This window comes from Musca autumnalis, unplaced genomic scaffold (assembly GCF_047663935.1).
Source record: "Musca autumnalis isolate F117 unplaced genomic scaffold, ASM4766393v1 scaffold_2, whole genome shotgun sequence".
NCBI classification, from domain to species: Eukaryota; Metazoa; Arthropoda; class Insecta; order Diptera; family Muscidae; genus Musca; species Musca autumnalis.
In genome coordinates this window covers 220116303-220130968 of record NW_027411755.1, presented here as the reverse complement: position 1 = coordinate 220130968, position 14666 = coordinate 220116303, and positions in this window count along the sequence as shown.

The following is a 14666-nucleotide window of genomic DNA, read 5'->3' as shown; positions in this document are numbered from 1 at the left end:
ACGAATAGTACTTGCATGAAAATAAATATCAATTAAAATAGGTATTAGTACAAAAATTTGTCCATGTTCATCGCTCTATATTATATATTTTTTATTTGTTTTATATATCCTTTCCGCATACGAAGTAGCGGGTACTTTGCTAGTTATTATATATTGCCCGGTAAGAAATAATGTTGATTATTTTGTTTGTAATATTACGTAGTGGTATTGTACATAACTAATTATATAACTAGCTGAATCCGGTGCGCTTCGCTACCCCGACTAAGAAAATATATAAAGGAATGACTATAATTATATTAACTTAAAGGTTAACATTACGTCGGTGTTATGCTTATGTGTTCCATACGCCATTTTTGACTTTCAGATATATGTTGTTTCCAGGGTTTTCGTGTATGTTCTTTCTGAATTTTTTGTCGGCTTTTTCTTATCTGATCTTGTTTCCGATATATCCACCTCTCAGCCCGAAACCTTAAATTCATTATAGGTATGAAATTAATATTTAAATAACTTAATTTAATAATATATTCCAAAAATCGGAACTTTAATTTTCGATTTAGAAGGTTTGAATTTATTGAAGCAAAGATGGGAAAATTTTTTTGTCACTTTGTTTCATGTGGTTTACAATATTTTACATTAGTGTCATAAGTGTGGATATTGAAAAAGTTGACAAAACTTGATAAAAAAATCTCTATAACTTTTTTATTTTAACAGATATATCCCTAACTTTAGGCAAAGTTGTTCTGTACACTTTTACTAATACATCTTGTCAAAAATATAAATATTTTCTTCAGTCATCTCCAAGCAGTTCTGATGCAAACATTAAAATGCGATTATCTCAAAACGGGAAAATGGCGTATGGAACACTTAAGCATGACACCGTCGATTAATTAAATATTTAAATGCATAAATACAGCATATACGAATGTGTTCTCAGTCCGTTCTGTGATGTGAAGGAGTTTATAAGTTAAGTTAAGGAGTTAACGCTCCTCTTATATCCTTTCCGACTATAAGTATTCCTAGGTAGGTCACATTTAAAATATGAGTCTACTCTCCCTTTTGTAGGAGAGAATTAAATTAGGAGCAACACTATGTTTGAGTACCATATGTTTGATGACACTTGTAACTTATTTTATTCATGGCATTAATTCTTCCAAGCAATTGTGACACCTTAAATCACTCTTAGGATAACTCCTACTTGTATTGATAATTTTAACTCCAATAATGATTTAGATATGTCATAAGTAAAATACAGGTAAATACATAGCGTGTTTGGTGCATCAAATACATAAAAATCGGTCGAAAATATATATGGGAGCTATATCTAACTCTGAACTGATTTCGATACAATATGGCAAATCTATTTCTAGGCCAGATACCGTCACACATTCCAAATTTCATTGAAATATGAAATACATAGCGTGTCTGGTGCATCAAATACATGAAAACGGCCTAAAATATATATGGGCTCTCTATCTAAAACTGTACCGATTTCAATATAATTTGGAACATCTATTACTAGGCCAATATCTGTCACACATTCCAAATTTCATTGAAATAGGACATATATAGCGTGCTTGGTGCATCAAATACATGAAATCGGCTAAAATATATATATATTTCTGGACTAATATCCGTCACACATTCCAAATTTCATTAAAATTGGACATATATATTGTGTTTGGTGCATCAAATACATTAAAACGGTCGAAAATATTTATATGGGAGATATATCAAAATCTCTCCCCCAGACCTCTATAGATATACGTTCTATAGATATACGCATATAAAATCTAAATTTTTTGAAGGTACCTCCGATTGTGATGCTTTACCTCCAGATCATAGCGGAATTTCATAAATTTGTATAGCTTATGTTACTTTCAGGCGACGTTGTAATATACTACCAGAATCCACAGTGTTATTTCTTACAATAAGTTTATTTGTCCCATAAAGAAATTTTGATGTGTGGAAAGCTAATTCCCAGGAGTAAAGGTGTAGGGTATCACATGGTCGGCCCCGTCCGAAATGTGTTTTTAAACTTGTAAGTTTTTAAAATATTAATTTTATAGCTAAAACAAGGTTAAAGAGCGGAGCGTGTTTATCTCGGATACTGGAGCAGATAAAAGCCGACAAAAATTCAGAAAGAGCATGCCGGAAAACTCTAGAAACCACCTCTATCTCAACAAGTCAAAAATGGTATTTAGAACACTTAAGCATGACACGGACGATATGTAGTGGGTGTAGAGTACGATAACTCTCGAACTGATCAACCGATTTGGTCCAAAATTTGGCCTTCGTCATATTTTGTCCAAACTTAGTTTAAGTTCGAAGATGGACAATACCGGTCGGGTACATCCCCCAATATTAAAAAAAATTTCACTAAAATTGTATGCACGATATCTCTTGAACGGGGGCAACCTGTTTGGTCCAAACTTTGGATCTCCTAATATTTTGTCTAAATTTAGTTTAACTTCGATCGTCTCCCGAGGAAACTCCCCCACAAAAGTCCAACATCTGGGTCAAAGTGCAGTTAAGGGTTTGTTCGAAGATCCTTTGGAAATGTATACCGAAAAGGACCACAAAATTCTGAAAAGACCCTAAATACATTCGATCTGTCCGTAGGTGTACGTTTCAATTAACATAGGCTGAGGGTATATCTCTGACGGCAAAGCCGACTGATACTTTTTATTTGTTTCAACTAAGTTTACTTATGAGTACCTATTGAGAATTTGATTCCACCGAAACTTGGGACGTCGTAAATCTTCTTCTGCACGTACACCAAGTACCAAAATAACTTAGATGACTTCCCGCACAATTTTTCATATCGTAATATTTCTCTAAAACTTACATAAAGTTCGAAGATGGACTGTATCGGAGAACTCTTTCCGGTACCTACTTCACAAGAGTTAAAAATTGTCGCATGGGTGCTGTTTAAGGACTGTTCGAGGATTGTTTTGAAATTTTCATAGAAAGCAGTCCTTGTGATTCTGATTAAAACGATATAATTATTTTTATGTTTGCAACAGCATACCTTCTGACACAATCGCCTAAAAGTTCCAAAAAATCCAAAATTTTAGTTCCATTTTAGGTACTTCCTACGCAAATTCCATTTAAAGGAATTTCTCTTCTTTGCTGTAGGAAATGATACCCGAAATGTCCAAACACCTCTTTTTGCCTTCGTTGCAACGTTATAATTTAATGTTTAGCAAAACCGTCCAAAATGTATTCTTGCAGTATAAGAAGGAATATGGTTTAAAGACACACAGACTGATCCAATTATTTCATTGACAATAGCCTTTTCCTCCACACCCTATTAGGGACACTATCTAATAAATAGAGGGCAGACATATTTCCTTCTTGGTGGACGTGTCATGGGATGATCACGTTGTAATGCATGCACTTCTCCTGCCAGATGTTGCTACTAGCTGATGCATACATAAAGTGTATCGCCGATTCGTCGCTGTAGTTACCTCATCCTGACCGGGCGATATATGCTCAATACCATCTTTAGGCGTTGAATGTGTGGTATCTTCGACGTATTACTTAGTATTAAATACCAACAGTTTGGAAAAATGTTACTTCCTTAACCTAGGCACACTGTCTATATCTGCTACCAGACGGTCTCCATTGAATAATGAGCCTGTACCTGAAACATCATCCAAACTTGTGTTTTACATCAGAACGTCTGTTATACAGTGCGCCGCTATTAAGTTGTTGTGACGCCTTTCCCAATCAATCGTATTTCTTGAGTGGTAGTTATATCGGCATTGAACATCGAAAATATATATGCCGTATAAACTTCACCTCCAACCAATACTTACCTTTATTTACTTACTTTACTTTTCTTTCTAGTATACCTTTTAAGAGTGTTACTACAAATCCTTAAATCAAATAATTTGTATTTATGGCACTTGGCACATAGTCTGTCCACCCTTTATGTCTTTATAACAAAGGGAACTTGAAGAAAGTGAAACAGCAGCAACAAAAACTACAAGAGAATTGTCATTAAAATAAATAGTATCGGAATTTAAAAGGAAGTCTAATCTTCTTCCGCAGAAAAAACAAAGATTTCCTTAAAACCTAAAAATGACAATTTACTGGATAAGGATTAAACAATACAATAACAACAACCGAACGAGAGAGTATCATTTTCCCAGGGCCTTACGGCACAAACCAAACAACTGTTCAAACGAACCGGCGAATGGCAGTGAAATGAGGCGAAAACTAAGAAAAATTAAGTTTTTTCTTTTTTGTTCTTGTGAAGTCAGTCAATGCCTACGAAAGAGACTTCCTTCTTCCTCTTGCCCACTTGAAATTGTGTATTAGTTGCTGGACAAACACACACACACAAAAACTACCATGTGATTTATTACTACGACAAAGACAGAACTGAAGTCAAATGAATTTACTTCCCTTTTCCCATTGCCCGGGTCATTCTCTGTGTAAATACAATCAGCAGGTTGGTGGACATGCAAAAGGTAGAGGAAGTTATTTCATTAGACCGCCTATAGCCACATTGTGGACATTTATTGCAAAGGTTTTGGGTTATACGTTTAAATGAAATGCCATTGCCATCGTTAGTTTTATGTTTGGTCTCCACTGCTGGTCATCTTATCCGGTGTTGCTAAGGATTTGGAGCTATTTGAAGTTGCTGATTGATTCTTTATGCTCTATGCAAGTCATAGTTTTTTTCTGAACCAAGACCGAGTAAACATCAAAAAGGACAATGAAAACGGGACCTTATTGATTAGTTGCCAAAGAGAACCTTAACTAAACTCCTCTGGGCAACATTTTTGTAGAAAATTTGGATGTTGAAAAATCTCATCTTGTGGTACTTCTACTACGGTTCAAGAAATAAAGGACGAAAAGGATATGAAAGGAATGGAGCTAGAAGAATGAAATATTCTACAAAAAGATTCGCCAATCGATTTGACTGAAGAAATGTAATCTCAAAGCGAAGGTACAATAACACCAAAGAGAGATATGAAGCTATTTTCCCAAGTATTAAAGGGGAAAATCAAAATAGTCATCACGCGATAACTCAGAAACTTGACCTATGGCGAAAATTTCCTTTTGGATTCTTCATATACTCACCAAGGGCTTTCATCTCCAAACGGAATTTTTAACCCCCAGACTTTGAGTTCCATTTTGTGTCACAGTGTTATTAGCAAAACGAACTTCTAATACCCTTCCCTTATTGTGGACAAAGACATAGAGCTGTAAAGACTGAAAAAGATGCATAATGCACAAATGTTTATGAAACAAAGTATATAAACATTTTACCAACATTAAAGCGCAATTCGGCTTATACAAATTGTAGGAAAGCAAAAAGTTGGACTCAGGATTGTATTCCATAGCAGTTTCCAGTTCACTGAATATGAACTTGGCGGTTAAAAACGCCTGAAATAGTTAACCACTTAACAGAATGTTGTTATGATATCGTAACAACAGAGCTTAACTCCATCTATTGACAAAAGTTAACAATTGAGTTTTCCAATCTTATGTATTTAAATCTTTGTTGTGCAGTAGGTATAATAACACTGTGCAACATTTTCAAGGTTATTTTGTGCAAACACTTCTTATGCGGTTTTTATGAAAGTACAGACCCAATAGACAAAACCCCTCTTTGGATTTTGTTTTGTTAGATCGGGTTCGGATTTTATGGCCCCATCTAAACATAGTTAAATATTGACTTTTTAAAGCAAATCGGGGCTATATCTTCGACATCCATGACATCCGCAGCAAACTTGTAGATAAGAACAAGAAGAATGTATTTGGAAAAAATGAACACGAATAACCACATACATATATTTCCACAAATTTTATAATATATCTAATAATTCCGTAATTTGTATATATTTCGCAGCGTATCTCCAAAACGGTTAAATTTTTCTTAATATTATATTTGCAAAAAATCTCTTTAGAACATATCATTGTTGTAAAATGCCTCTACATATTTTTCAACTACAATGTGAAAAATATATCAACAATACATTGAAATTTCGAATATGAGAATAAACAGCCTGTGTGAACGTTGTTTGAAATATATTTTGTAGAAAGTATGATATGAAATACCTCCTAAACAACATGAAATAAATGTTTTACAGTTTCAGAATGTTCTGTGGAATTGCTGAGAACATTATTTGGAAATTTTTTGCGAAAGGTTACTTGGTTCAACTCTCAATAGTTTGGATGTAACTGACCATAATTCCAGAAATTATGTAAACTTTTATATACTTATCAATTTTGATGCGCTAGTTGCTACAATATTGCTGAAGACCGCAAAGCAAAATTATTATTAGTTCCTGAGATAAAGCCAGGATCAATGGAAAAAAGGGCCGGGTTTTGTAGTCCCACTATGTACTTTCAGGAAATGCATACTAGAAGTTCTTTGCATTTTCAGTGTTGCACAGTGTAATTTAATAAAAAATAAAACGGTATCAGCAATAGCTGGCCAAGTATGTTTGGACAAAATCCGTTTCAGACAATTTGGAGTTGATTTAGCAATGTCTGTCCGTCCGTCTGTCTGCCTGGCTGGTGCGCACGATAACTCTCGAACGGATCAACTGATTCGGTTCAAAATTTGGCTTTTAATATTTTGTCCAAACTTAGTTTAAGTTCGAAGATGGGTTATATCGGTCCACTCCTTTCGGTAAATTCCCCACAAAAGATCGAAAATGTTCGGAAAATTTGTGCGCACGATAACTCTCGAGGGGAGTAACCGATTTAGTCCATACTTTGCACATCGTGAAATTTCTACCAGACTTAGATGAGGTTCCAATATGGACTCGGTCCACACCGGCGAGTACCCCCACACAACATTTCGGAAACGTTCAGTTTAAGACCAGCTCTCGAATCGCTTTGATTTTTGATGTAGGAAATTGTATTCACTGCCCTCCATACGACGGTACAAGCTGCATCAGGTGCAAGGCCATACTTCCTGAGAAAAAAGCCCGAAAGTTGTAAAAATCCCTATGACACCTCGAACGGATCTGTCGATTAGGTCCAACATTTAGCCCTAGTAATTTTTGTCCAAACTTAGTTCAAGTTCAAAGATAAGCCATATTGGTCCACTCCTGCACTCGGTCCACTCGGACTCGGCGATTAACTGTAGGTTCCATATAATTGAGCCAATATGAATCGGGGTGCACTCATATGAGAGAAGTCTCCCTTGTCCCGTATGTGATGTTGTGGAACAATATTTTTTTAACCAATTTGTTCCAAACTTTGTATCTTCTAATATTTTGTCCAAATTTATTTTACTTCTAAAATGGCAGATATTGGTCCTCTCCTTAAGGTACCTTCCCTGCAACATTTTTGTTTAAGTGCAGTTTAAGGTCTGTTCAGAGATCTTTTGGAAATGTATACATGCTTACAGCGATATTATGTTTTCCATGGACAAGTTCATGCTTCCTGGCATCCTGGTCCAAATGTTATACGATGACCCATTGAAATGACTAGTGGGCGCGATATCCATGGAAAAGATATAACTCCCAAAATAAGATACACTTTCATCATGAACACTGTCGGTCCATTCCGTCAAGTACCTCCTCCGTAACACTTTTGAACTTTAATCGTAATCCACATTTTTGTCTGCAAGTTCAAATGTTCAAAAAGGGCCACAAAATTCTGAAAAGGCCCTAAATACATTGGCTGAGGGTATATCTCTGTCGGCAAAGCCGACTGATACTTTTTTACTTGTTTTAATACATATAAAGGGGATGCTCGTCCTTTGTTTCGATGTAATGCAAATTTTGAAGCAAAAACAGACTATATTACCCTCCCGTAGTAGTGGTGTAGGGTATAAACAATTATTACAATAGCTAAACTTGGTTAAGCAGAAGGTGACTGTTGATGGCACATGTAACCAGATCAAATGTTTATTGCCATATATATGTTTACATATAGATGTATGCACATCTAAACACAATTGTCCCTGTTATGTACGTCTAAACACAATTGTTAATAAAATAAAATCTAAAGCCACGACAAACATCCCCTTTAGTATATCAAATTGATTTGAAAGGATAACAAAGTTACTTGTCCAGACCACAACAGCAGCAATAACGGGAAAACAAGCAAGGGTTCGAAAGAAATACGCAAAGAATATGGAAAATGAAGTGTACGAGTGTTTGTGTTTAAACTGATGATAAATCCATGCTTTAGCCAAAACAAATGTTAAAAAAAAAGGATTTCAGTTTTTGTGTTTTTCATTTTTCTTAATGGGGAGCTGAAATTGATGTCTTAACACAATTTTGTTAAAATTTTTGTTCTGCTTTCACATATCTTTTCAAAAATATCTTTCAAACCGGAAAAATATTTTATCAGAGGTATATTAATCATGCTCCCTGAAATACTCAAACACAAATTTGTATAAAAATATTTAAGGGTGGATGGATGAACAGAAAAGAAGAGAAAAACGATTATCCCAAAATGTTTTTACATTTCTCTTTAAAGCAAGCACCTTTTTTAAATAATTTAAGGATAAACTGAATAAAAACTTCCTCCATAACAAGCCAACACAAATAATAACAAAATTCTATTTGGAATTCTAAACAAGAAAAAAAATATCTAGTTAATAATTTTCATCACTGAGAACTGGTCAAAAAGACTAAAATGTTTTTTGTTATAAAAATATTCAAAACAACTTTTCAAGAAGATTTCATTTTCTACACAATTATGTATTTTCCTTTTCAGTTGTTCTCGTTATTTGTATAAAAGGTCAGATTTGTTAGAGTCTTTCACTGGTTTATATGTCAGTTTAACGGATTATTTAAATTAAGGTTTTCCAAAGATGACCTTTACAATAGAAAGGTAAATTATTAAATGTCTTGAAAACGAATCTGATAATTTTAAATCCCCCAAAAGGGCATCTTAAAATTTTGAATTTGTTTGTATTTCAATAACATTACAATTAATACGGCGTAAAAGTAATATCCATAAAAAGAATTGGTAAAAGGATAATAGGCATTAATCACCTGTAGAATAATCATTGAACATTTGTGGTTACAATTTTATTATTATTGCTTATAACACCGTGAATACTAATTTTGGGGATGAAAGCCATTAGTGAGTATATTAAGAATCCCAAGGGACAGATCCGCCCAGAGTCGAACTTCCGCGCTATGGCGTGATGAAGTTTTTGCTAGAGACTTAGCGTTATATCTTTGTTCACTGTGTTGTTGTTGTACCAGTGTTTTTTATTATGTTTGTATGTTCGTTCCTCTGTTCAATCTGGCTCTGGGTCTCTCTCCAGTTCCAGAAAAATGGTTGCTTCGATGGGATGTAGCCACAGATCCACTGGAGTTAGATAATTAGGTTTGGCGGGGCAGTTGAAAAGGTGCTCTGAGTCGTGCGGGCCCATGCCGCATACTGGGGAGATGTCTTGCACGGCGCGATCGATTTCCGCCCAATAAGAATTTAGGCGACTGCAATATCCCGAGCGTAGTTGAGCCAAAACTACTCTGGTTTGTCGTGGCAGCTGAAGCTCCTCAGCTGCGATAGATGGGGGATGTACTCCGAGTACTTTATTCACATTATTATGGCTTAAGGCCTTGGCAACTGCGTCCGTGTGAATGCTATTCAAACCTGCTTGATATGCTTGTTGATCAAAGGTTCTCTCCTGTATCGTTAGACCTCTCCCTCTAGAGCATGGATATCCTTCCTGATCTGCCTGTATGTGCCGGGCCTACCCACAAGATGGTGATTGGGATGGCGCACACGGTAACATCCAAGCAAGTACTGCAACGAAAGCATCACATTGTTTTGCTTTACTGGAAGAATCTTTGTCTCCTCATGTAGATGGTCCACTTAAGATTTGAGGAGGCACCCTGTTGCTGTTCTCAGGGCGGCATTCCGGCATGTTTAAATCTTTTTCCAATTCGTATCACATAATCTCGTGGACCAGACTGGAGCCTGATAGCTTACCACAGACCGACCTATCGCGTTATATGTGGTCAACAAGGTTTCTTTATCTTACCTTGTTCCTACTTTTCAGCATGTCGCAGATAGCTGTGGCGTGTGCGCACGAAATAAATTTATAATTTTATGGCAGTTCGTGGTCAGAATTCTGCTACCGTCGACCACGACATTTAACTCACGTCCAAACTGCGCTGTCCATGTGTTGAACAGAGTGGCTGTAGATTTTGTGGCGCAAATCTGCATATTCCTCGAATGGAAAAAGGTGGTAAGATCTGTTAAATAGTTGTTCAGTCTCTCATAGATGTCATCAGGATAGGTACCCTACGCCAGGATCGTGCAATCTTCCGCATACGTTACGATCTCGATGCCGTCTGGAGGGGGCGGAATACAGGAGAGGTAGAGGTTAAACAGTTCCGGAGATATCACCCAACCTTGGGGGACTCCCGGTTTCACTCTACGGGGTTTGGACTTCTTATTCCTGAATTCCACTTACGACTGGCGTCCACACATATAGTTGACTATCCAACGTTTGAAGCTTGGCCGGAGGGTTGTCTGCTCAATGTCCTCAAACAGCGTGGAGTGCCAGACTGTATCAAAGGCTTTTGATAAGTCAAGCGCCACCATCACTGTTCTATCGCACGGTCGTCTCTGGTTGAGTTCATGACAGATATATGTGGTAATGGCGTGCAGCGCTGTTCTGCTTACGGAATCCATGCTGATGATCGGTATCTTGATAGGTATTTCTGATACTGGGGAGTAGTAAGGCCTCAAGTGTCTTTGCTGCAGGCGACAAAAGTGAAATCGGCCTGTACGATTCACTTTTGCTGGCATCCTTGCCTGGCTTCCGTAGTGGGACCACCCTGCCGATTTTCCAGACTTCGGAAACAACGTCATTTGTCAGACCAGTTGACACGATTGTTCTGTCTGGCGAACTGTGACACTCTCCTCTAATTCTGGTAGGGGCGTCCTCATTGACCGTGCAAAACTTAGAGCTATCAATCTGCTCAGCCAGCGCTGTACCTCTCTGGTCGTTTCCGAGGGACGAATGCCACATCTCATGATGCGCATTAAAGTCCCCCAGGACCAGACGATTATGGCCTTCCAAGAGCGGGTTATTGTCAGGCCTATAATCTATTTCTCGGCGGGATGTATACGTTCAGCAACTCTATCTCGGCAGTTCCACACCTGACTGCTACCCCCATACATTCCATGTACGGGTCATTAGAGACAGGCTCAAGCGAGATAGGTCTGTATTGGACAGACTGGTGCAATAGGAAAGCTAATCCCCACCTCCACTTCTGGTGCGATCTTTCCTTAGCACATTGTAACCATCACAATGCTCTAAGCTGCGGTTGTCGTTCAGCTTGGTTTCTTGTCGTAGTCCATCACGTGGACATGTCCAGAGCGACCCTTTAGATACAACCATTCCTGACATCTATTGCGTCTCACCAAAGGTTGAATGTGGGTGAAGAAACTGAGCACAGATATATTGGTCCTGGGTTTTCCTCCATCCCGGCACGGACCAAAAACCAGAAAAACGAAACAAATACAAACATATGTACACTGAGGTGGCAGCCGATGGCCGGAACGATTATTTTGTGTTGTTCCGGGTCAATCCGGTACGAAAGAACCCGCTGCCGTGGGATTGTTCACTTTTGTTTTAGCTTATTTTTGAGATGACATGTCTGCAGTCAAATCGAATGAGGTTTATTTTCGTAGAGCACTTTGACCTTCTAACTCGCCCCCTTTAATGTCGTTTTCGTCCTTTATTTTAAGAACCGATATAAAAGTAGCAAAAGATGACGTTTTTCAGCTTCGAAATGTTCTGCAAAAATATCGCTCAGAAAATTTTAGGTACGGCTCTCATTCACACCTAATCGATTTTTTCGCGTTTTTATAGTCATTTTTGACATTTACCCTGTTTTTGTTTAGAAAAAGATTATATTTTGTTTTTTGTATATTCGTTACAGAACATACAAAAAGACAAAACACAGTTTTTTTCTGAGCAAACAGGGCGACAAAACTTGTTGTCAATGAGAGCCGTACCTAAAATTTTCTGAGCGACATTTTTGCAGAACATTTCGAAGCTGAAAAACGTCATCTTGTGGTACTTATAAGCGGTTCTTAAAATAAAGGACGAAAAGAACATGGAAGGAAGCTAGTTAGAAGGTCGAAGTGCTCTACGAAAATAATCCTCATTCGATTCGACTGCAGACATGTCATCTCAAAACTGCTTAAAAGCCACTGCTAAATGTGGTCAGAAGAACGACAACACATAAGGAAAAGTTCAAATTCAAGGCTTCGCAATTTGTTTATTTTTATCAAAATTAGACATATGGTAATATACATCAAATCCGGGAAAAATATATAAATCTGCTCAGATTTTAACTAAATTTGATAATCATCATTGGTCTCACGTTCCGTTAAAGATTGTGAGCTAACATACATACATGCCGCTCGTCCATCCATAAGAATAATAAAAAACTTGTATTGCGCACTAGGTTAGTAACCCACCCACTATAAAAACACACGTCCTTCTATGAAAAATAAAAAAAGTATAAGTGGGCTACAGTCGGACGGGTCGACCATGTGGTACCCTACACCACTTCCCCTGGGAGTAAGTTTCCCACTGAATTTATTTTATAATATAGCGACACGTTAGGTTATTGATATAATTAATAGATATTTTTACATCATTTATTATTGATATAATTTGCATTACAGGAGAGGTCAATATTTATTTTTTTGGATATTTTTCCGACAATGACAGTCAATGGTTAATTTAACTCGAAATATGCTCTCCGATCATTTTTTAAAAATATTGGCTTTTCCTCGACCAAATTTCTTACCTCGTGCAAAAATGTTTCAGTATAAAAATATAACTGCCACCTCTAGCATGCTTATGGTGGGATCCCAGTATACACTAGCTTGTTAATCTGCTATCTTAACACGTTCATCAGCATAATTGGCATCAATAGAAATGTCAGAAGTTCCTCTTCGAAATAAAAGGGGGTGAACAATATTTTTCAGAAATAAAGATAGTCATTATACTAAAAATTTTACCAATTTTAACACACCTCTGTTGGTCCATTTTACCCGCTAAATATTACCTGATCGTTATATTAAATTGCAGGCTTCTTTTTTCGTAAACTCAGATTTAACTTACAATTTCGAGACGATCAGAACATCATTGCGACCTGCAGAGATAACATTTTGTTTTTAGTCCATTTTGTCCCCCAAACAAATCAAAAACGAAAGGTTTTTATTCTGGTGGGAAACTGACCTTCGTACAACATTTCGTGACGATTGGTCCAAAATTGCGGACTGGACCAATGCAATTTTTACCATTTTTAATAGACGGACGGACACGCGGAGTTACATGAATTTTGGGAAAAACAAACTTCCACATCGTTGTGTCGCGACACATGTCGGGTATAATAAAAAACATGTAAAAAATCGCCAGGCCGAATTTGTTATACCCTCCACCATAAAATAGTCTTCACCACCATGGAATAAGTGGTTTCCTTACCTGCCCACAATTTTAGGTGCAAAAATTGTTCGACCACGGATAATTCAAATGCTTTAATTATTTAATCTTATATAAAAAAATGTGTTCACTCAGGTGTATTTTCATGTGATGCATTGATAAAGCCATCACATGAAAATACACCTTCTTGTGACTGCAGGAACATAAAATGTCAAATTATGGGTAGTTCCGTCAAACAATGTAGCAAAAATCCTAAAAATACCGAAAATCAGGAGGTACCGTCATATGGGGGCTATACCAAAACTACAATATTCATAGATGAGAAAAATCAGCAAAAATTCTCTACAAGATTGGCCTTTATGACTTTTTCCTATGATTTACCATTTTTGAGATATTGAAGTTCAAATTGGGACAATGGACTGACTGTATCGCCTCCTTATAAAGCAATGTCATGCACGGAGCACCTTAAGTAACTTTAAGTGAAAACAGCTTACATATGGGATGTTTTTGTGGATTCTTAAACAGCAATGTTGTTGGATGAGAAAAATCCAAATACAAGAAAAAATCGATGTAGGCATTTCTAAATAAGTCGCTGTCAAAGTTCACTTGGAAACCGCAAGTCCTATCGAAATGGAGCTTTAGAAAATGTTGTAGCTGTGAAAACCTTCTAAAGGATTAACGTTAACAATTTGTTCCCAGGTTGTACCATTTTTGAGATAAAGAAGCTCAGGTTAAATTTTTAGGTTTTTTTGTTAGGGTTTCGCGTTTTTGCATGAATACGGCAAGTCTTATCGATATGGGACCTCAGAAAATCTTATAGCTGTAAAAATTCTCTACAAGATTGATTGTGTGATTTTTATTAGGCTTTACCATTTTTTAGATATATAAGTTTAAGTTGGGAAATTGCTGCCATTGTATTGTTTAATAAGGAGACGTTACAGTCAGTCCATTGTCCCACTTTGAACTTCAATATCTTAAAAATGGTAAATCCTAGAAAAAAAGTCTTAAAGATCAATCTTTTAGAGATTTTTAACGGCTACAACATTTTTTTGGTCCCATTACGATACGATTCGCGGTTCGACTCGCGGTTTCCTAGCAAAATCATGAAAACCTAAAAGAACTTTGACCGCGATTTATTTAAAAATCCCTCCGGGAATTTTTTTGTTTTTTGGTTTTTTCTAATGGGAACCTCAAATGTCAAATTACAGCTAGTTTCGTTAAAATTATTAACTACAATCCTCAAAATAACGAACGTCGGGAT